We start from the raw sequence: 23,718 nt of genomic DNA on the forward strand, positions 1-23,718 counted from the left end.
GGACTGATGAGAGGGCACAGTCCTCTCATGGCCACGTGCAAGTCCCAGCTTGAAAGGCAGGGCCCTCCACAGCTTTAGTTGTAAGCTTGAACCTATGGTCCGAACACGTGGCCCGACGTGCCTGAGTGATGTGAGCTTGATAGAGTTCAGGTGCATGTCATGAGTAGGATCGAAACCCAGGAGAATGTTGTAAACATCTTGACCACGCCCTTACTTTGCCTCGTGGCATCTGCTATAAAATAAAGACACAGCTTGTGGGCGCGGTCGCTGTCTCTCAGAGAAGCAGCGTCCCACTGAGACTCAGCTTTCATCCTTTTGTCTGTCTTTTCTAAGCCTTTCACGACCCCCACTCAGGGTCACCCTTGGCCGTGCCAGCGAGACACACTACTGAAAATCAAAACCTACCTGTATTTACAGCCATCCTTGCTACTATCTCCAAGAGACATTCCTACGGCCTTTCTCAAGGTATAGCTTGCGCCTGTGTTTTTAAATTCCATCAGTTTTTACTTTGTTTATAAGACATCACTTCATCTATCTCCCCTGTCTTTCGTATCTTTCCTGGGGTTATTTTCATGCTGTGCACCGTAGGGCTGCAATCCACCGAGACAAAACCAAAAACCTTGTCTCATCGCCCTCTCTCCTCCTCCAGTCCTCTCCCTTTCCTTTTGTTCTGTTCTTCGTGAATAAAGAGCTTGCAAATTTAACAGGATTATTCAAAAGTAAAAAAAAAAAAAAAGTGAATTCCTTTAGAGTAGGGATTATGTCATGAATTTTTTCAATGAAGTGAAGAGATGAATATAACCGTAGACAAATTTTAACACATTGGAAGCTCACTTTTCTCATTTAAAGGGTGGATGGTGGTTTGGGTGAAGGCAGACCTGCTGTAAGAAAGCAGCTGATACGGTGGCTATGACTGTAATAGCAGACGTTACTGCTGCTAAATTCACTCTCCAAAATATAAATAAGTTGCTCGTTCTCAAGTTCAATGGCCCTTTTTCCTACTACTTGACTTTTCTGGCTGCATTTGATGTGTGCATGTTAAAGACTTTGGGTTTTTTAATCCTTATATTTGGGTGTGTGTTTTTTTAATCCTTATATTTGTGGGGGTTTTTTTAAATCCTTCATTTCTGTTCTTCACTGCCAACTCTACTCTGAGAATTCCTAACCCGGTGCTCCTAAACCTGATCTGAGCTCCCTCCATTAATACTGCAGGCACAGGCCCCAGAGTTCATCCTAAGCTCTGTGTACTAGGAGTGTCCGACCCAGAGTCTGCTAGGCCTAAGTGAAACTGTTTTGGGGCAGTCTACATGGGCATGTTTGTGTCACATAATAGCCTACCCAGTCACATTCCACTGGGTAAGAGCACCTCTTCCTATAACGTTCCAAGCACTTGCCTTTGGTAGTGATATGGCGTTGAACGAGACCCACATGGTTTCTGCCCATTGGCACTCACAATCTAATAGAGCACAGAGACAATTAGCACCAAATGCAATAAAAATGCATGCCTGAGAAATTGAACCAGCAGTGACCTAGTGGGGATGGATGAGCTATGTCAGTCTACAGTGTAATCCACAACAAACCCGCCTCTCAGCAATGCAAGAAAACAAACATCTAGGGTTTCTTCTCCACGGTCTCAACACCGAGACAGGTGCAATGGGGAATATAAAGATGCATGAGAGCCTACCAGAGGCTCAGAGGACTATGGGAAAGACAAACTTGTATGTGGGGCGTAGCTACAGTGCTTGGACAGGTTCAAGCCTTGGACTGATGAGAGGGCACAGTCCTCTCATGGCCACGTGCAAACCCCAGCTTGGAGGGCAGAGCCCTCCCAGCACAATTATAGCCAACAGCTGTAGTTGTAAGCTTGAACCTATGATCCGAACACGTGGCCCCACGTGCCTAAGTGATATAGGCTGCAAGTAAACAAAGCTTGATCAGGTGCATGCAATTGAGTAGGATCGAAACCCACGAGAATGTTGTAAACATCTTGACCACGCCCTTACTTTGCCTCATGGCATCTGCTGTAAAATAAAGACACAGCTTGTGGGCGCTGGCGCTGTCTTTAAAGAGAAGCAGCGTCTCATGGAGACCCAGCTTTCATTCTCTTGTCTGTCTTTTCTAAGCCTTTCACAAACCCACTCAGGGTCACTGAACCTGGCTGAGCTGGCGCGGCACATAAGGCGCCCTGGGGCTGAGTGTGCCATGGCCGTGCCAGCCCGCCACACTTGTACACAAGCAAACCTAATGCAGGGTCTACTGTTATCTGTGTACAACACAGATAGCAACAAATGCTATAGAACTGGGAAGGAAGAAATGAATGATGACTGGCAGATCTTAGAATATGCTGTTGAAAGGGATGTTTTGTGCAAGGTCTTAGGGGTAAGAAATATCTCATCAAAGGGAGTAGAATCTTTTTTAAAATCTTTATTGTTGAAAGTATTACATATGTCCTCTTTCCCCCCCCCCCCCCATTGACCCCTTCTAGCCTGCACCCACTCCCCACCCCAGGCCTTCACCACCCTATTTTCTGTGTCCACGGGTTATGTATATATGCAAAGAAGTTCTTTGGTTGATCTCTTCCCACCTGTCCACCCATCCCCGCCTTCCCTCTGAGACTTGAAAGTCTGTTCCATGCTTTTCTATGTCTCTGGAGCTACCGTACTTTGTTCATCAGTTTATTTTGTTCATTAGATTCCACATATGAGTGAGAAAGAGAAAGAAAAGAGGTAGAATTTTGACAGATGGGGAAAAAATGACTTTCGGTTGTTCACTAAGGTTTTAAGGAAAACCAGTTTATTTTAGTGTCATTAATACTGTTAAGGTATCACCACCCAATGGTTCTTATTTACAGACCAGGATAATAAGTTCCCTTTCAGAAAAGTCTGCTTGGTAATAGGTTTTGGTTGACTTAAAATAGAGGTGTTTTTTTCCTTAGAGACTTTTGTTCAAATAAAACTCTATTTGAAACAGCAGAGCCCCTTCCCCAGCTTCTTCCTCATACCCCTTTCCTCCCCACTGTAGCTCCCAGCACAATTTGAAAACCAGTAATATAAACAAAAACTTACTGCACAGCGAGAGGCTCAGGCACAAACACGAACATTGCCTTAGATGTAGATAGAAACATTCCCCAGAGCTCATACCCTAATGCATTTCTAAAAACAGCATGTGCTACAGAAGGTGCCACACAGGTGGTGGGTGTTACTTGTCTCAGTAAAAATGAGCTCTTCCTTGAATGTGCATCTTGCCTTCTGAGTAGGAGTTCTTGCTTGGCGCCTGGGACTGAATTTTGAGATCATTAGGATCCTGCTGTTGTGCCCACCCAAGGTGATCAGCCGGGGTTGGCCTACATTCCACCACGGAGGCAGCACTTCCCTTTGAGGCTGTCCTATCAGAGAGAAGGCCCTAGTTAGTTCTGACAGCGGAATTATTGAAAGCTCCAGCAAACATGGGGAAGGAATACTGGCAGCCATTATAAGGAAGTGAGTGTCAAAGCACACTGTTAGAGGGAATGGCCAAAAGGTTAAGCATGTTCTTGCCTACAAAGATACCTTGCAAAAGTAAATACCGGGGCTGCCTCCTAGGCCTTTGCAAGTGAGCAGAAGCCTGAGGAAATGCAAACCGGTCCCTTTGCTTGCCCAGAGCCCCACAGGCGTCCTTCGTGCCCTCGTGGAAAACAAACAGTGGGGCCACGCCCATCCTCAGTGGCTCAGTGGTTGAGCATGGAACTATGAGCCAGGAGGTCACAATTCGGAGTCCCGGTCAGGGCATGTACCTGGGTTGTAGGCTTGATCCCAAATTGATCCTGTAGGAGGCAGCCAATCAATGATTCTCTCTCATCGTTAATGTTTCTCTCTCTCCCTCTCTTTTCCCCTCTGAAATCAATACAGATACATTTAAAACAACAACAGTGGGGCTGCAAGTAACAGTTCAGTCTTTCTCCTCTAAAAACATTTCACTTCACATTTACTGAGAAATGACCATGCATGTGTGAATACCACGATAGTTACTACTTCTGGCACATCCATTCTTACCAGGCCTTCCCCCAATTTGATGACCACAGTGGCCCTTACATGGCTTCTTAGTCCATCTTTCTCTTCTCCTTCCTGCTTCCTTTAGTCTTTCTTTTCCTTGGTTTCATTTCCTTTAGCCACCTCTGGAACTTTCTCCATTAAATTACTCCATGTTGCATCTATGACCTTTCCCCTAGGCATAAGAGAATTATGCTTCTTTCTTCTTCTTTTAAAAGTTTCCTTTAGCCCTAGCCAGTTTGGCTAGTGGGTAGAGCTTCAGCCTGTGGACTGAAAGGTCCTGGGTTCAATTCCCATCAAGGGCACATGCCTGAGTTGCGGGCTCGACCTCCAGTAGGGGGCATGCAGGAGGCAGCCAATCAATGATTCTCTCTCATCATTGATTTTTCTTTCTCCTTTGCCCTTCCTCTCTGAAACCAATAAAAGTATATTTTTTTAATGTCTCATTTTCTGTAGAAGTGTCTACACAGGCAGGTATTTGTTTGCTCTTCACATCTTTTTATTTTCTTTCTTAGAAGTGTGCTGGCATTTCTTTCTAATCAGCTGCAATTGTTCTGAAGAATTCGCTCACTATATTTACATGTTTGCAGCTGCAGCAAAACCTGCATGCTTTGGGATTTTTCAGATTGCTTCCCATACTTAATTATTGTGCAAGATATAAAAGCTGCACCTGGTTTTAGAGTTGTAAATATCTTAGTGAATGTGATTTTAGAAACAAGGAGAAAATATATTTGGGCTTAATGGAGGTCCCTAGATGATATCATTACCTTCCATAAAATTGTCCTCAGTAGAGCAGTCATAATTTCTCTAGGATTAAAACACCCTATAAATCTCTCTGTGCCAGGAAAGGTTTTTCTATACCACTCTCCAGAGCCATCTATGTATATATATAAAAAGCCAGTGACCAGAACGCCAAAACGACCTGAACGACCAGTCGCTATGATGGCCACTGCGGCCAGCAAACCAGCCCAATCAGGGGATGGGGCTGGCCAACCTCCTGCAGCCCCTCCCCCCGGCCGGCCCCACCCCTGATCACCCCCCACACACACACCATTTGGGGGCAGGGCCAGCCGGCCCACTGCCCACAGCCCCTCCCATGACCAGCCCCACCCCCAATCAGCCCCCCCCCCCCCCAGCAAAAGGAGGCAAGGCCCGCTGTCCAATCACCCTCAGCCCCTCCCCCCAGCCAGCCCAGCCCTGATGGGCCCGATCAGGGCAGGCTGGCCGGCCAACCTCCTGCCATCTCCTCCTCCCAACAGGCCCAGCCCCGATCGCCCAATTGGGGCTGGGCTGGCCTGACCCTACCGGTGCATGAATTCAATCACTGGGCCTCTAGTATCTCTATAATTGCTGTATTTTATTATTAGTTATTATTAATCTCTTACTGTGCTGCCTAAGTTATAAATTCAACTTTATCATGGGTCTGTATGTATAGGAGAAAATACAGTATATATAGGGTTCAGTACTATCTGCAGTTTCAGGCATCCACTGGGGGTCTTAGGACACATTTCCCATGGGTAAAGGGGAACTAGTGTATTGAATTTAATCATTATAGTTGGGAGGTAAAGGGATTAAAACTTGAATACATTTATAAGTGCATTTCCTTATTTATTCACTAAGAGATTTGAAATGTATGACTGAAAAAGACTTGCCCTTTATTTTAATATTATAAACAATGTTGCTATTGCTGCAGAAATTTCTGCATATTTGTTCAATCTTGTTTCACTTACAAATGTTTGGTAGAGGTTAAATTTTGGACGGGCCATATTTAGTTGAGGTAAAGGCCTTGACTGTTTCTTTAATAGTTTCACTGACATTGTCCTTTGGAGACTTATCCAGCTGACAGTGACCATGAAAATGTTATAATAGCAGGGGCTGGGCAGGTCATTTTTCCTGTGGGAGGTCTATGGCAGTGAGGACAGCTATTTTTGTCACTAAATGTGTTAAAGTTACAATTATGGTAAGTAGGGAGTTGACGGGCTTACTTCGACCTTAGGTGATAGAATGACCAGTAATGATGATGAATCTACAACCTTCCAACACAGAAAATCATTCCTTAATAGGCATTTAATTCACCTTTGGTTGTATTATTAAATTTTCTTGGGAAATTTTCTCCATATTCCAGGACTATTACAAGACCATTTCTATCTCTTATGATAATACACTACAAGAAACTTTCATGAAATGAATGTATTGTTAAGTATCCATAATGAAGTTCTGAGATTAAAATTAATTATTCATATACCTTTGATCTAATTAGCTATGGATAACCTAAGATTAGGTGTTCAAAAGAAAAATGTATATCTATCTGCTTTGGATATTTTCTATACATTTTCTTTGTTGTTGTTGTTAATCCTCACCTAAGAATATTTTTCCATTGGTTTTTAGACAGAGTGGAAGGGAGAGGAAGACACACACACACACACACAGAGAGAGAGAGAGAGAGAGAGAGAGAGAGAGAGAGAGAGAGAGAGAGAGGCATTAATATGAGAAAGACACATCAATGGGTTGCCACCCACACACACCCTGACCAGGCCAAGGAACAAACTTTCACTAGACTCGAACCCCAGACCCTTCAGCCTGTGGTTCGACACTCTAACCACTGAGCCAAACGGGTGAGGCTTTCCTATACATTTTCATTCCTCCTCCTGCATGCCTCAGGCGACACAACTGCATTTATACACTCCTTGGGTGACAGACCCCAGACCTTGAGACATACCGTGAGGAAGAGCCAGATGGGCTGGAAAGAGCCATGGCAAATGAACAAACACTGTCCTTTCAGGGGAGATTCTTAACATTATCATGGAGTCATTATCAAACATTTCTGAGCGGACTCTCGGCGCTGAACAGTAATAGTCTCAGCAGGTTTTCTGAAGTCAGATTATCTGTGTTCAAATCCTGGCTCTATCATTCCTTCTCTGTGCAACTTTCAGCAAGTTATTTAACATCTCTGAGTCCTAGATGTTATTGTTTCATCGTCAGTTAATGGGGAGGTTAATAATCCTGACCTCACAGGGTGTTTGGGCTGAATTCTGTGCCCCCAGAGTTATATTTTGCAGTCTTAACCCCCAGTGCTTCAGAATCTATCTGACTATTTGGAGACAGGACCTTCAACGAGGTGATAATTTAAAACGCAGCTATTAGTGTGAGCCCTAATCTGATCTGACTGGTATCCTCTCAGAGAAGGAAACGTGAACACACTGAGGGACACCAGCGATGAGCACACAGAGGAAAGGCCATTTGAGGACATTGCAAGAAGGCAATCGTCTGCAAGCCCAGGAGAGAGGCCTCAAAGACACCAACCCTGGCCTTGACCTCTAGCCTCTAGGACTGTGAGGAAATAAATCTCTGTTGTTTAAGTCACCCTGTTATGACAGCTCTAGCAAACTAATATATAAGGCATCATGAGGACTAATAAAAGTTCATGAGTTTCACTATTATTTGGTTTATAAGATTTATATTTTTACTTCTTCTATGTTCTAAATCTGTCATAAACATGAGGTAAAATTCTACTAATTAAATCATTCTACTCTGCCAATGCTCATGTGTCCTCTGCAAGCCACTTACCATCTCTGAGTTTGTTTCCACATCCATAAAAGAAGGAGATGGCATTCTTTAATCTCTAAGAAAATCTCGTTCATCTAAAATTAGTGATTTGAATGGATTCAGGTTTGAGGAAAGAAGCTACTCTGAGAAGTATGATTTGGCTCCAGCAACAAGCAGTTAGGCCTGGGTGAGGAGAGGAGCAGAAAGAGCGACTGTCCCCCTGACGGGCCAGCTCAGGGAGGGGCCTCTGACACCCCCTCAGAGCCTGCAGCCCCCCCACCCCAGGTCTAAGGGGGAGACAAATAAAAGAGGCTGCACAACATATTCTACTCCGCCAACGAAAGAACAAAAACAACTTGGGGTTGAGCAGAGTGAATGACCTTTCATTAGACAATCCCCGAATGACACCAAATATCAAAAAGGAACCGTAGCCTAAATAAATAAATAAAAAGACTTGAAAATTAATTTAGGAGTCATAGCTAGCATTTTAGGAACAGAAGGACATAGAATAAGAAACAAGAGAATGGGGAGAACAAATGAAAAACAGCATTTTATAAATAGCCGTGATGTGCAGAGCACGGACTTAATATCCAATATACTTACCTCTGGCCTCATATCTCAACTTCTTCCTGGAATAAAATGTATTTTAAAATGGGGCATAAAAAATGGCTCAAATGAAGGAAAGATATATGCATTTGGTTTACATTTTAGCACATTTTAAACTTCCTTTCACATAAATAAAAGTAATTAGCACAGATACATATCACCCAAGTAATGAAATTAAATTTTTTTATTCACATTTAATCCTGGAAGATCAGCATGGGCCCTTTTAGAAGCTGTCTCCTCTTAGCTGTCTGTAAATATCATTCTAATTTTTTCTGTACAGTGAGTATGCATTTGGGAAATCTTGTTCCCCAAGCAAACTCTCAGAGGGGGCCACTTGCAAACTTCTGCTCCCTCACCGCAGAGAAAAATATAACATTATCGCAAGGCCTAGCAGTCATTAGCTGGGGAATCAATTACTCCAGAGACATCTCATTCTCCTTCCCTCACTGCCCAGAGCACAATTGCTGCTAAATGGAAGTGAAGCCAAGCTCCAGCTCTCTCCAGATGGTTTAGGATATTTTATCAATGGGAAAAATGAAAAGCAGGGATAAAAATGTGTGTAACTCATATAAAACGTATGCGTTACCCTTACTAATTTGGGTAAAGAAACACCATTCTAGAGTGCCATTTTTATGCTTCAACTCTTGCTAACTTGCTAAGTAGGCTTTAAATGAAGACAAAATCTAACAGAATTTCATATCTGGTACATTTTCTTTCAGCAATTCTCCTTTTTTAATATGTTTTTATTGATTTCAGGAAGAGGAAGGGAGAGGAAGAGGGATAGAGAGATAGTAGCATCAATGATGAAAGAGAATCATTGATCAGCTGCCTCCTGCTCTCCGAACACTGGGAATCGAGCCCACAACCCAGGCATGTGCCCTGACCAGGAATCGAACTGTGACCTCCTGGTTAATAGGTCAATGCTCAACCACTGAACCACCCCGGCCAGGCACATTTTTCTTTAATATGAGCCTTTTGTGGAAACCTTAAAGGGGAGGAACTGATGTCTCCCCACTCTTATTTCAAAAACAAAAATCCCTCCTAATGATTCTAGAGGCAGTGACACATTATGGCAGGCGTCCTCAAACTACGGCCCGCGGGCCACATGCAGGTAGTTTTTGCCATTTTGTTTTTTTACTTCAAAATAAGATATGTGCAGTGTGCATAGGAATTTGTTCATAGTTTTTTTTTTTAACTATAGTCCGGCCCTCCAACGGTCTGCGGGAGTTTGAACTGGCCCCCTGTTTAAAAAGTTTGAGGACCCCTGCAGTAGGGGTAGAAAAAAGCTCCTAAATGGAGTAGAAAAAAGTCAACTGAGAAACAGAAGATGAAGGCTTTCATCCTTTGCCACCAATTGTATTATGTTAGCCAAGTCACTTAAATTCCAAAAAAAAAAATCAGTTTCCTCAACTATCAAGTGACAAGTTAGCCTCTAGGAGCCCTTCTGACTCTAATATTCTCGATCCTTGAGCAACTGTATATTGCTCTCTAACTATATTTATCTCCCTCCAAGCTTCCCCTTGGAAACTTAATCAGGTGCCCCGTTAACCAGGTGCCCTGAGCTCTGCACCAGGCAGTGCAAAGCACAGCATCTTCCCTACCTACGAGCAAATTGGAGCTCAAAGGCAGCTCTTGAGTCCTTGCATCCAGAAATCCCAGCGGAGTTATCAATGCACTTAATGTGTACACATGTACGTCATCTGTGTGAAGTTCGCTTTTAGGAAAGAATTGCAGGATTATCGTGCAAAAATAAGGAAAATTCTGAAAATGAGAACATTAGGGTGATCTAGCCCTGCAACAAGGTATTAGTGGTCCAAATGATTAACAGAACAGTACTGGGGTATGGATGAATAGGGAGACTGACACAGAAGAGTGAGTCCAGAAATAAATCCATATAGAGATGAGCATTTAGCTAGGAACAAGAGAGGCTCTGCCTATGAGTATGGGTGTGTCGGAGGAGACAAGATGGACATTTCCATCAACAAGTAGCTATTGGGGGGGAAATAATTCAGATCTCTAACTCTCCCTTGACACCAAAATAAACTCCAGATGTCCAACAGATTTCAACTTTTTTTTTTTAAATGAAACCTTTATAAGAGGCTTAGAAGGAATCTTGGGAGACTGTTTTATTATTGCAAAGTGGGAAAAGCCCTTGAAATAAAGACTCAAAGTTTCAGAAGCCGTTGAAAAAGGGGAGAAGGGATTTGACCACATTATTTTTTTCAAATGTCTATACTGAAACAAAAACCTAAAGTTAAAAATATGTATTTCTAGGTCTACTACCCTTGAGTAAGACAAAAACATCCTTGTGTTGTGATAGAACTGAGGCTCACGGAATTTAGCTCAAGAGATAGACCTAGGACTCTGGTACCTCTGTGAAAAGGGGATGACAATGGAGCTCCTTCCGAGGTGGTTGTTGGGATAACATGCAATAATGCAGGGCACAGGGTGTGCATGGCTGTGTGAAGTAACTAGTAGGAGCTCACTACCCACGGGTTGCCTTTGCTCCACCTGCCAATGTCGATACAGCACAAGGAGAAGCGCTTTGAGGGTGGAGAAAAGAAGAAATAACACTCGGCTGGGAAATCAAGAAAGGTTCCTGAGCACAAAGCATGGGACCGACACTGAGAGAAGGAAACCACAGGGCACAGACCCACTAGAAAGCACGTCACATCTGCAGACAGGTGCCATGGCCCCGTGGGAGCCACGGCGGGTTAGCTGTCAGGACAGGCCCAGATCCAGCCATTTGTCCTGCACCGGCCTGTCGCCCTTTGCAAGTGGGCAGTCTTTGCCTTTGCAGTGTATATTTGGTTTCTAAATGGTGTACATGTGTGGGCTCATGTAAAATCTGTGCCAACCAAATATGAGCTAAGCAATTAGTCAGTTTTATGTAATTCCAGGATATTAGAACTGAAACACTAAAAAATGATCACTACCATTATTTGGCACCTATTCTGTGTCAGGCACTATCCCCAGCCTTTTATAATCCATATTCAATCAAATGTTTATGGCGTCCCCCTATGGCCCATTGGTATCACAAGTGCTGGGGATAGTCCCTGACCCTGTAGCTCTCAGCGCTCAGTGGGGTGTGTGGACCAGTAAACAGACAACTATAACACAGTGTGATGGGGGCTGAGTTGGGGACATGCCTTGGGCTCAGAGGGCACTTCCAACAGGAGGTGCTCCATGCTGAGGGCTGATGGAGGGAGAGCACGAGGAGGGCAATAGGTGCCCTCAACAGAGCAAGATTGCAGCTGAAAGGGAGCCCAGGAGACCTAAGAGGTCAAAGAGCCTTCAGCTGGCAGGAACAGCGGGTTCGGGGTGGGGAGGAGAGAATGAGGCTGGAGAGGGCATGAAGGCCTGGGACGTCCAGGTTTCCTCTCAAGAGCAGTGGGAAGCTACCAAAACATTAAAAAATATTCCAAGTTGTGTTTTTGAAGGATCACTCTGGCTGCAGAGTAAACAATGAGGTGGTGGGGATGGGGGGCAGAGTAGTCCCGAGGTCAGGGAGAAATGAGTCACTGAGACTGGTAAGGATGGGGTTAGGATGGGGTTTGGGAGGAAGGGGAAAGAGCCTGAGCAAGTAGGTATATGTAAGAACAGGACATACCAGATGGGCAAGATTCAGTGGATCCTCGCCCTTACATTACAAAGTAAAAATGTTATTCCCATCTTACCCATGGGGAAAAAACAAACAAACAAAAAACAAGGCTCAGAGAGGTTAAGCTAAAGGTTCAAGATCACACAGCGGACAAACAGAGTTAACATCCTTTCTGCTTCACCCTGCTGAAAATACCATTCCAGGCTCCCTGGCTCAACCTCTTCCTCTGATTGGGAGGTAGGAGGCATATGGGGAGTGGGGGAGTGTGGGGCGTGGCTACAGTGTTTGGACAGGTTCAAGCCTCAGATTAATGAGAGGGCACAGTCCTCTCGTGGCCACGTGCAAGTCCCAGCTTGGAGGGCAGGGCCCTCCCAGCACAATTATAGCCAACAGCTGTAGTTGTAAGCTTGAACCTGTGGTCCGAACACATGGCCCCACGTGCCTGAGTGATAGAGTTCAGGTGCATGTAGTTGAGTAGGATCGAAACCCACAGGAATGTTGCCTTACTTTGCCTCTAGGAAATCTGGCTATAAAATAAAGACACGGCTTGTGGGTGCTGGCGCTGTCTTCCTTCATTTATTCTCATCTCAGGAAGCAGCGTTCCGCCAAGACCCAGCTTTCATTCTCTTGTCTGTCTTTTCTAAGCCTTTCAGCCGCCCCCACTCAGGGTCACCCTTGGCTGTGCCTGCGCGGCACAGGGGTGCATATCACTCAACCAACTTTGCACTAAGCTACTGGGAAGCAGACCTCCCTGGAGCCTGAGTCCCCTAGCTCCCAGAAGTACTACAGCATCCCTGAGATACCATTCGTCACCGGTGCTGTCCCCTGTGACAGAAGAGATGGGGCTGCCGTGGGCAGCCTGGAGAGTCAAGGGCACTCCCTGGAATGAGTCAGTTACAGGTGCAGCTTGAGGGATGTCGGGATTCCCCAACCACATCTCTCTAGGCCCCCTCATATATGAATATCCAATCAGTCGCTGAGATATACTGAGTATCTCTCCATTAAATGCCCGTGCTGATTCCAGCCTCCTGACAGCAGATGGCCCAGGACACAGTCAATCCAGCCATGTTTCCCCTGAACTTGCTTCTTTGCCGCATCACGCTAACAGCTGACAACAGGTCTGAAACCTAGTCTCCCCTGGGCTGTGAGGCAAATGACGTGTACCCTTCCACTTGCCCTTGACCATGAGGAGGGGAGCGATTTAAGAACTAGAAGCTTTGGAAATGGACAGACTATGCTCATTTCCTGGTTTTGCCACCCCTAACCCAGTGACCTTAGTTTAGGCAAGTTCTTAAAATTAGGCAAGTTCCTAAAATGGAATAATATTTTATGTAACCTTTAAAATGTCTCATAGTGCTTTTCACATAGCAAACATTAATAAATGGTGGCTATTATAGTTATTAATCGACACTAAGTACATTTAAATACTCCAAATATTTACATGCCATCATTTTATATTATTTTTTTAATTTCTTTATTGATTAAGGTGTCACATATTTGTCCTCATCCCCCCATCTCCATCCCACACCCCTCCCCACACATGCCCCCACCCCCCTATTGTCCTTAACCGCTGGTTAGGCTCATATGCTTGCACACAAGTCCTTTGGTTGATCTCTCCCCTTTACCCCCACCCTTCCTTTCCCTCCCCCTGAGGCCCGACAGTCTGATCCATGCCTCCTTGTTTCTAGGTCTGTTCTTGTTTATCAGTCTATGTTGTTCATTATTTCCCCTAGATGAGTGAGATCATGTGCTATCGTTTTATATTATTACATGTATCATGACTTGTATTAATCACGATAGAATTGACAGCTTTGAAAGGAAAAAGGCAATCACAAAGCGCCTGAGGGAAGAGGTGTGTCCCTCCCTTTCCCTGGCCTTGGTGTGGTGGGTGGAGAGGCTGAGGTTCGGTGTGGGGAAGGTCTAGTTCTCCAGGCTATGACCTTCCAGAACCACATCTGCTTCCCAGGCCTCACAACCCAGTGATCTTCCCGATTCCACCCCCCAGCCAATCACTCTGTGGGTAGATGCCTCCCCAGTCTTGCCTCTCCCTGGGACTAGAGAAACTCAGTTCTGGTCCTTTAGATCTCTCTCTCTGCAGGAAAGGTTAAGCAGAGGGTTACAGGGACAAGCTCAGTAGGCAATCCCATGACCTCATCAAGTTTCTACACTCTAAGCCTCTGTTTACCCATCTGTAAAAGGGGCTCATAATAAACTCACAAGATGGTGCTGAGTACTAAACACAAAAACCCTAAGGCTGTTCTCCAGACCTAACGTGTATTCCTTGAATGTTAACTAGTCTTCTTAGTGTATCTAATCTCCTTTAGCAGGTTTGTGTTGCAGAAGAGCAGAAGGCAGTGAGGTTTTATTATGCATTTTTAAAACGGAAAGAACTTCTTAGTGCTGATATTCTTTTTCTACTACATGAAGCCAAGGAACTTTCACTCCACATTACTGGAACTTCCCACTTCTCGTAAAGCCTAACCAATGTAGCCTCCCCTTTGTAGGCTGCAGCAGTGCAGGGCGCGCAGCAAAAGACATGCCAGGTCATCCAGCCTCGCACAGAATGCGGGCTTCATAAAGACTTCCTGAATAAGGAAGCAAGCCAGTGCATAGATTTAAAACAGTGAGACACAGAGAAATGAAACAATTCAGCCAAGATCAAGGACCTCTTCTGTAACAAGGCCAGGACTAAAATTCATGATCTAATATATTCAGTTTGATATTTAGCCCTGTCTCTAACTAGCTCATCAATTCTTGGCTCCAAAACCCACCGTCAGAAGAAAATGGAAATGGGACAGTGCATTTCCTTTAGCATCAATTACTTTGTTATCTCTAAGCACTATTTCGTTGTTTCCATGGCTCCTGGAGGACATTGACTTTCTGATCTGAAGTGGATCTTAATTCTCTCTGTCCTTTTTCTAAAACAAATGTAAGTAACCATTTCCTTGCTCCAGTATTTCTCTTACAATCCACAATAAGCCCTTGAAAATCACTTACGTGAACACATGCTATCATTTATCTGTGTTTTGTTCAGTGGTTGGAGAACTCCTATGAAGACAGTTTTAGAATATTCATTTTTTATTTCTTTGAGCTCTAACGTATTGCCTCCTCTGCCCCTGATCATTTTCATAACTGTCTCAGGCCTCCATCCGTTCTTCTGTATTTTGCAAGCATCCCATGTGTGTCCTAAGTTGTTCTTCATTCCCCGTCACCGCCAGATGGGTTTCTACAGTTCCCTTATACCTTTGTTATAAATGCTAGCTTTATTTCTATAGTCAGTCTTTCTAACTCCTTTTGTATGTTTAGACAGATGTGGTTTCGCTCTGTCGCCCTGGAATGATGAATGGACCAGGATGAGTTGGTATTTCCCTAACAAGACAACTTACTCTTTTTGTGGGATTAATTTGGAAATCCTTGAACCACGTCCATGAAACAATGGGCAAAATTGAATTAAGCAGTTCCACTGTTTTAGCAATTTTTTCCCCTTCATTTATTCTCATCTTCAGAAAGTTAAAAGTGAGGTATCTACCTGTTACTGAAACTAAATTATTTTCCTGATTATACCAGAGTCTTCTTTATTTAATTATTTTGCTTTAAATCCTTGGGCTCTCTCTAGAAATAAACAGGTAGTGAGGTCCAAGCCTTGAAGCTGCAACTGCAAACATGGTGAATCAGTGGCTTCCGCTCCCCTCGCCACCTGGGCACTCTACCAGGACTGAATGCTGTAAGAACTGGGCGTAGCCCATGTTCATGGAGTTGTGATGGAGGCCAACGGCCTCTCTGAGAGACCAACCTGAGAGGAGTGGATTTGTCAAGAGTGGTCCCTAGTTTTTTAAGACGAGGAAAAACAAAAGGACTAGCAAGTTTGGTTTGGCATACATTGAGATTGAGAGCTTGTGGGAAAGCCGAGTGTGGGAAATTGGACATAGGTGTGAGGCTCAGGATAGAGATGTGGTGGACATTTGGAATGCCAATCAATTATGACATAGAGAATGATTGAAACCAAAGGAGAGATGCTGAGAGAGAGAGAGAGAGAGAGAGAGAGAGAGAGAGAGAAGGCCTATGAAAGCCCTCCGAGGACTATCAATATTTCTTTAAGGAATGCATGTTCCCATGGAAATAAAAAAAAAAATATGAAAAGTAGAGGTAAAATCAGAAGAATGTGCTATCACAGAGAAAAAGAGAAGAAAATGAGTCAAGAAAGAGAGCACTGCTAACAATGACAAATGCTGTAGGAAGATAAAGTAAGATAAGGACCAAAAAGTACCCATTGGATTTTTATTGATATATTTCACATATCAAAAACCTCACCATTTTAAGGTTTACAATTCGGTGGTTTTTACTATATTCACAAAGTTGTGCAACCATCACCACACTCTAATTCCAAAACATTTCCATTGGGGTGAAAGGAAACCCAGACCTGTTAGCATTCAGTTCCCATTCCCCCGTCTCCTCAGTCCCTGGCAACCACTTTCTATCTTGATGACTTGGCTTATTCTGGTTGTTTTGTATAAATTGAATCATACCCTATATGGCCCTTTGTGTCAGGCTTTATCTATTTGGCATATTTTTAGGATTCATCCATGTAGCAGTATATATCAGTACTTCACTTCTTTTTATGGCTGAATAATACTCCATTGTACACCAACTGACTATTAAAGCAAGGTTGTTCCCTTGCTCTCAAAAATATGTGAAAACACTTCAGAGGGGTAGATAAGTCCTCTTCCATGGGCTCTATTTCAGCTAACTGTTGTGGGAACCCCTGCCCTCTACGGCCTGTTAAAGTGGGGTCCATGAAGCCATGTTTATCGCTAGCCACATAAATAACAAAGATAGAAGACCATAAGATGAATTGGAGACTTCAAGGGCATATATAATAAGTATACATATTGTTTATGTTTTTATATATTGTACATTATCCTGTGGACAAATTTGTTTGGTTGCTTCTAATTTGGAGTTATTATGAATAAAACTGCTACTACAATGCAGATATAAGTCTTTTCATGAACATATGTTCTCATTTCCCTTGCTTAATACCTAACAGTAGAATCGCTGCATCATGGGTAGTGGTACATTTAATTTTGAAAGAAATTGGCACAAGGTTTTCTAAAGAATTTGCATGAAGGCATTCTCCCACAGCAAAGTAAGATAGTTCTAGTTGTTCCACCTCTTTATTAACACGGAACGTGGCTTCTACCCACCCCACCCTACCAAACAAAGCCTGCTGACATTTTTTATTGGGACACCATGCATGCTTATTACAATATTATTGACTATATCCCCTATCCTGAACTATATATCCTGTAACTATTTTTTTAACTACAAATGTGTACTTCTTAATGCCTTCACCTTTTTCACCCATCCTCCCAACTCCCCTACTTCTGGCAACCATCAGTCTGTTCTCTGCATCTATGAGTCTGTTTCTGTTTTCATTCTTTAGATTTCTCATATAAGTGAAATCATACAGTATCTGTCTTTCTCTGTCTGACTTATTTCACTTAACATAATACCCTCTAGGTCCATCCATGTTTGTTTTTGGTGTTGAGTTGTATGAGTTCTTTATAAATTTTGGATATTAACCCCTTATGTATCATTGGTGAATATCTTCTTCCATTCAGTAGGTTATCTTTTAGTTTTGCTGATGGTTTCCTTTGCTGTGCAAAAACTTTTTAATTTGATGTCGTCTCATTTTTTCATTTTTTTCTTTTGTTTCTCTTGCCCCAGGAGACATATCAGAAAAAAAGTATTGCCAAGAGAAATATCAAAAAGTTTACTGCCTATTCTTTCTTCTGGAATTTTTATGGTTTCAGGTCCTACATTTAAGTCTTTAATCCATTTTTAGTTTATTCTTGTATATGTTGTATGGAGGTGATCTAGTTTCATTTTTTGCATATAGCTGTCCAATTTTTCCAACACCATTTATTAAAAAGATTAGGCACACCAACTGAAAAAATTTTACAGTATTGTGGAAGGTCATGTTCTGTCTACTAATAGCATCAGGCTAGAAGATTCCCTGGTGGGGGGTAAAAGAAAAATAAATAAAGATGAGAGGTTTGTGAATTGTCTCCCTTCTGGGATGTGAGTACAACTGTCACTTAGTAATGAACTTGACTTCTCCGCTGCTGGGATGCTCCAAACAAAGAATTGATTACTGCATGTCACTTGGCACTAAGTTTAAAGCAGAAATATAAACCCTTCTGAATTTTTTATAACTTGTGACTTTGGGGAAAAACATGGATCATAAGAAAAGCAGATTATTTTAAGATTTATTTTTAAAAGAACTGTGCCGGCCATGCCCTGGGTTCAGTGCAGACTTGGCTGTATTTCCCATGGATTTTCCAGGAGAGACCGGGGCAGGGTCTGAATGTTATGATGGCCTGAGGCACTGCAATAGCTTCAACCTTCAAAGAAATGTTCAATTTTGTTCGGAGTATTTCACTTAGTAAGTTACTAAAGTAGAGAAGTTGAAATATACATTTTGGGCAGACTTTACGGCAACAAAGAGAGTGTGTAGGATAATCTGGTAGCTGAGATAATTTTGCCAAAACATCTCAGTTCTTCCACCTTCTGCCCATTATTTTTTAAGCAAAGGAAAGTAAAATGTCTACATGGACGAAAGATTAACAATCCTAAGTTGTTGGTGGTCCTTATTTCATTGCGGGCAGGTTCTGCTGAGCAAGGTTCTCTCCTCCTCCAGGTGTCACAGGGCATCAAGCTCTGCTAAGATTACTGATGTGTAGCCAACATTTCCAATATTGCTTTGGTAGAGCTGTATTTATTATATATCATACGTTTATTTATTCATTTACAACCAACATCTTTTGAGCAGGCACTCTGGAGATAGCTAAATGCGCAAAACACAGATGGGCACACAGTCCAAATGAGGACCTAGGTCTACAGTCAGAAACACGTCAGTTCGCAGGGATGGGCAAGTACAAAGATCTGTGGATGCACAGAGACTGTGCAGACTAATGGTCTTCCTCAGGGCTGTGAATGAGGCGTCATGAGGCAAAATGTCACAGGAAGTTATTTGGGTTGGGTCTTGAACAACACGGGAAGTGCTTCAGATTTACAGGAAAGTAGCACCAAGCCCATTCCCACCAGGAAAAGGCCACCCATCTTTGTGTTCTTCTGTGTCTCCTGGGCAGATGGTGATCGGCTGTCCACATGCCTTGTCAGCTTAGTGCTCATTTTACTTCTTCTCAATGGCAATACCCTCTTGCAATAGGAATGATGGAGATGACAACCACTGGGAGATACTGGTAGATGGCTGTGGCTCCTCACAGCCATGGGGTGCTTTGTGGGCCACAAGCTAAGAACACAGCCATTAGCGTCGTCCAGCCTTTTGTTCAGAACCCTGTAACCTGAAAAGAATCCAAGGGGCTAGCAACATTTCAGAGACCTCCCAGTAGGGCACAAGACAGGCAAAATAGCAACTCCTCCTCTTTGTATGTAACTTATGGTTATTTAGGGAGATTTCACAGGATGTTAGAACAGTGCATGTCTTCAGAGGTCTCCAAGTTTCTCTAATAAAACACAGGCCCTGCCCCATGAAGGTATCTTCTAGAAGAGCTTATATATTTTTATTTTTCATGTACCCAAATGTTAGTTCACGTAATTTGTTAAGAACCCCGTCTTCTGGGTATTCAGTATAGCTGGCTCCTTAGGTCACTCAGACCCTTCTGGCTCACTGAGAATGTCTAGCTAATAGAATCTTTATTCAGTTTTATTTATTTATTTTTTATGTATTTTTATTGATTTCAGAGAGAAAGGGAGAGGGAGAGAGATTGAAGCATCATTGATGAGAATCATTGATCAGCTGCCTCCTGCACACCCCACATTGGGGATTGAGCCCACAACCTGGGCATATGCCCTGACTGGGAATTGAACCGTGATCTCCGGACCTGGTTCATAGGTCGATGCTCAACCCCTGAGCCATGCTATCCAGGCTCTTAGGTCAATTTACATATAAGAAAGATGAATGGGAAACAAAACCCTGGGAGCTGTGGTGGAAGACAGGGAAGAGGTGATGGGCGGAGGGACAGAAATTAGCATTACTCAGTCCTCAGGGTCCTTGCACTTACTGTTCCCTCTGTCTGTGCTGCTCTTCCCTGAGTCTCTTCCCAAAGCTGGCTCCTTTTCACCCTTGGCTTCATCTTCAGGAAAGCCTTCCCTGACCACCAGCACTCCCACTGTGCCCCCAAATTAGTCCTTTTCCATAACCCTGTTTCAACCATAGCATCTATAGTAATAAAAGCGTAATATGCTAATTAGACCGGACGTCCTTCCAGACTTTTTTCCGGATGAAGCTGGGGCTGCAAGGGAAACCCGGGTCCCGGGTGCCAGAGGGAAGCCGATGCTGGCAGCCGGGGGAAGGAAGTTGATACACAGTGCAACTCAATGAAACAGGCGGGAGCCTGGGGAGGAGGAACATCAGGCCTCCCGCCACGCATGGTGAAGCTGGCCTTGCAAGGGAGGACAATTTCTATAAATGAATGTTTATTCCCAAAGTAACTCACAGCCCCTTACGCTCTGATGTCGAAGTTACATAAATATTAACCAGGAGAAGGAACTGGAGGAAGAGGAAGAGAAGCCTGTTCTTTATAACACTTCTCATCTCCGCAGGATGGTTCCTGCTCTGTGGACTTACCAGTTAAAGTTTTATTTTCGTAGAACATTTGAAGATAACCTGAGTCTGCCAAGTACAATGTAATAGGAAGTTAATCTAAGGGATGGGAGGATTACTGTAATTTTAAGAACCATGATAATGTAACATGAACATGGCATTAAAGTACCGTCACGGAAGTTGTTTTGGAGAGAACACCACGGGGACTAATGAAGGTTAAACTTGAATTCTGTTACGAGCACAACTTTTGAAACCCTGAAGCAAATACTAATCTGTTAATGCACACATCGCCAAAGGGAATGAAATGTGAGTTAAAGGGGCCTGGCTTTAGGAAAATACAGGTTTCACCCTCCTCTTGGAAATAAGAGCTTCTAAAGAGTTTCCTTTTATCAGCCTCCTCTCTGGTGTGAGCACTCAGCTCCTGCTTAGATAAAACGAGAGTAATATGCATTCATCGGAGGACGTCTGTGTCTCTGGGTGTCACCATTCCAGACAGCCTGCTTTGAAGTTGCCTTTTCTGAATGTTCGCTTGTGGATGAAATTTGGCATGTTTAGAGGAGGGGAAGCATTATAATATATGCAGCTGATTCTTCAGCTTGGAAGTGATTAAGTGAACTGAAACTAATTCAGGGCTCTATTTTACATTTTTGGCAAACGAGCAAATATGCAGATTCGCCCCAAACAGATGTGCCTGCCAGTTACCCCAGCAGAAATTCCAGAAGCTGAGGTTCATTGAGCTAGTGCTCCAATTAGGGAGAACATCGTAACAAGTATATAATTATTCTGAAACCTGTTGAGCTTTCATCTGCTATCAATTTTATTTCATTTACACCCAATTCCGGCTGAACTTGAAGTGAACTCTATTATTTTTAAAGGAGTCCTGAGGTTGGCACAACTTCTGTGTCTCACACGTGCTTCGAGGTTGTAGCCAGGAAATTGAAATGGCCACGATTTGTAATCAGGTGGCTCCTCTGTAAACTTCCCAATGAAAAATGCGAGTCCCAACGAAGAGGTGGTAGGTAGCTTGATAAATACTTTGTACTGTCATTCAGCCCATGCACACAGTTAATGGTCATTCACAATGTGCTGGGCACTGTACTGGGGATGGAGGTGCTAAAACGTGGTTTCTGTGGCTGTGAAACTTAGACTGGTAGAGGAAGTGGAGCAATCCAGACGGATTACGGCACAGTGCCCCTCGGTGCGCAGCAGAGGGGAAAAGGAACTGGATTTTGCGAGAGCTCTGAAGATTCAGCGATCGACCAGTTATACCTGGAGAGGCCCAGGAAGGCTTCACTGAGGAAGGGGTATCTGATCAGAGTCTTGAAGGGTAAAAAAAAATTCTCCAGGGGAAAGAACGCTGCGAAAGGGAGAACTCCACATCAACGAGACACATGCAAGGACAAGGCCCGTGAGTGGGCAGGACATGTTTCAGAGATAATGAGAATTCAATGGAAAAATGATTAAAAATTTAGGAGAGAAAAAAAAAGACTAGAACAAGAGTTCCCCAACTTCTTGGTTTATTACAATCTCTGTATCTCAGTAATTTTTTTCATGCACCTGTGAGCCCAAAAGAAATAACCAAAAAAGAAACCAAACAAAACATGGTTTTATTTCCTTCTTAAATAACTTTCATTAGTTATTTGGGGAATGTGCATATCAGCTGGGTATCACACAGCTTCTCAAACCGTTAAATCAGACTGAACAAGGCCACCTCATTCCCTGTCCACATCGATTTTCATGTAGTACTTGCTTTTTATCAGAGCTACTGCCAAAGTCTCAGCTTCACAGAGATATTATTTTAACAGAATGTATCACTACCTTATGCTGAAACTGTAACCTATCCTTAACTAGTACCTACCTAGTTTTGAGTACCTTGAACTTGAATTATGAAATATTCCTGCAGTGCCTTCTGATTTTCTTCCCATACCCAACAGCACCTCAGAGCTCAGTTTAAAAATCACTAGGCTAGTGATCAGGTTGAAGTCAAACCATAAATGACCTTAGGAAACATTTCTGAAATACAATTGTGATATGGCCATGACAATGAATAATCAACTGACAATGCCTTTAACTAAATTTCTAAAGGTGATTTGAAAATATGTAGATGAGACAAGCAAATAAACACTTTCTCTTCACATCCTGATGCATAATAACGTAAATAGAGATTCTTTTTTCTTTTTTAAAAATACTTTTTTATTGATTTCAGATAGGAAGAGAGAGGGAGAGAGAGATAGAAACATCAATGATGAGGGAGAATCATTGATTGGCTATCTCCTGCACATCCCCCATGGGGGATCAAGCCTGAAACCAGGACATGTGCTCTGACCGGGATACAAACTGTGACCTCCTAGTTCAGTGATGGCGAACCTATGACACGCATGTCAGCACTGACACGCGTAGCCATTTCTGATGACACGCGGCCGCTGAGGCGGCCGCATGCCGAGGATGAAACATTTGCTGCTCCTGAGGATGAAACATTTGTGAAATAATGTTTTTTCCTCAAAGTGACACACTACCCGAGTTATGCTCAGTTTTTTGGCGAAGTTTGACACACCAAGCTCAAAAGGTTGCCCATCACTGTCCTAGTTCATAGGTCAACGCTCAACCACTGAGCCACGCCAGCCAGGGTAGAGATTCTTTTATTTCTTACTCCCAATCCTCAATGGCTTCTGGAGTAGCCATAAAAATGGTAAGGTCCAGCATAATTGGATCTTGACTAGCCTAGCCTTCAGCATTTTGGTCAACTAAAATGAACTCTCAATAACATGCACTTTAAAAAATAGCAATCTTGCCCTAGCTGGTTTGGCTCAGTGGATAGAGTATTGGCCTACAGACTTAAAGGTCCCAGGTTCAATTCTGGTCAAGGGCACATACCTTGGTTGCAGGCTCCAGCCCCGGCACCAAGGCTACGTTTGGGAGGCAACCAATTGGTGGGTCTCTCTCACATCCATTTTCTCTGTCTGTCTGTTTCTATCCTTCCCTTCCACTCTCTCTAAAAAAATCAATAAAAACAAAATATCTTCCAGTAAGGATTAACAAATTTATAACTTGTTCACTAGCAGCATTATTCATGATAGCCAAAAAGTGAAAACAACTCAAATGTCTAGCAACTGATGAATGGATAAACAAAATATGACATTAAGGTACAGTGGGATATTATTTAGCAATTAAAAGGAATTAAATACATGCTACCACATGGAAGAACCTTTAAAACATTTATGTTGTGTGAAAGAATCCAGACACAAAGGACCACATGTTGTAGGATTCCATTCACATAAAACAGGCGTCCTCAAACTACGGCCCGCGGGCCA

Source organism: Cnephaeus nilssonii (assembly GCF_951640355.1).
Source record: "Cnephaeus nilssonii genome assembly, chromosome: 18".
Classification (NCBI taxonomy): Eukaryota; Metazoa; Chordata; class Mammalia; order Chiroptera; family Vespertilionidae; genus Cnephaeus; species Cnephaeus nilssonii.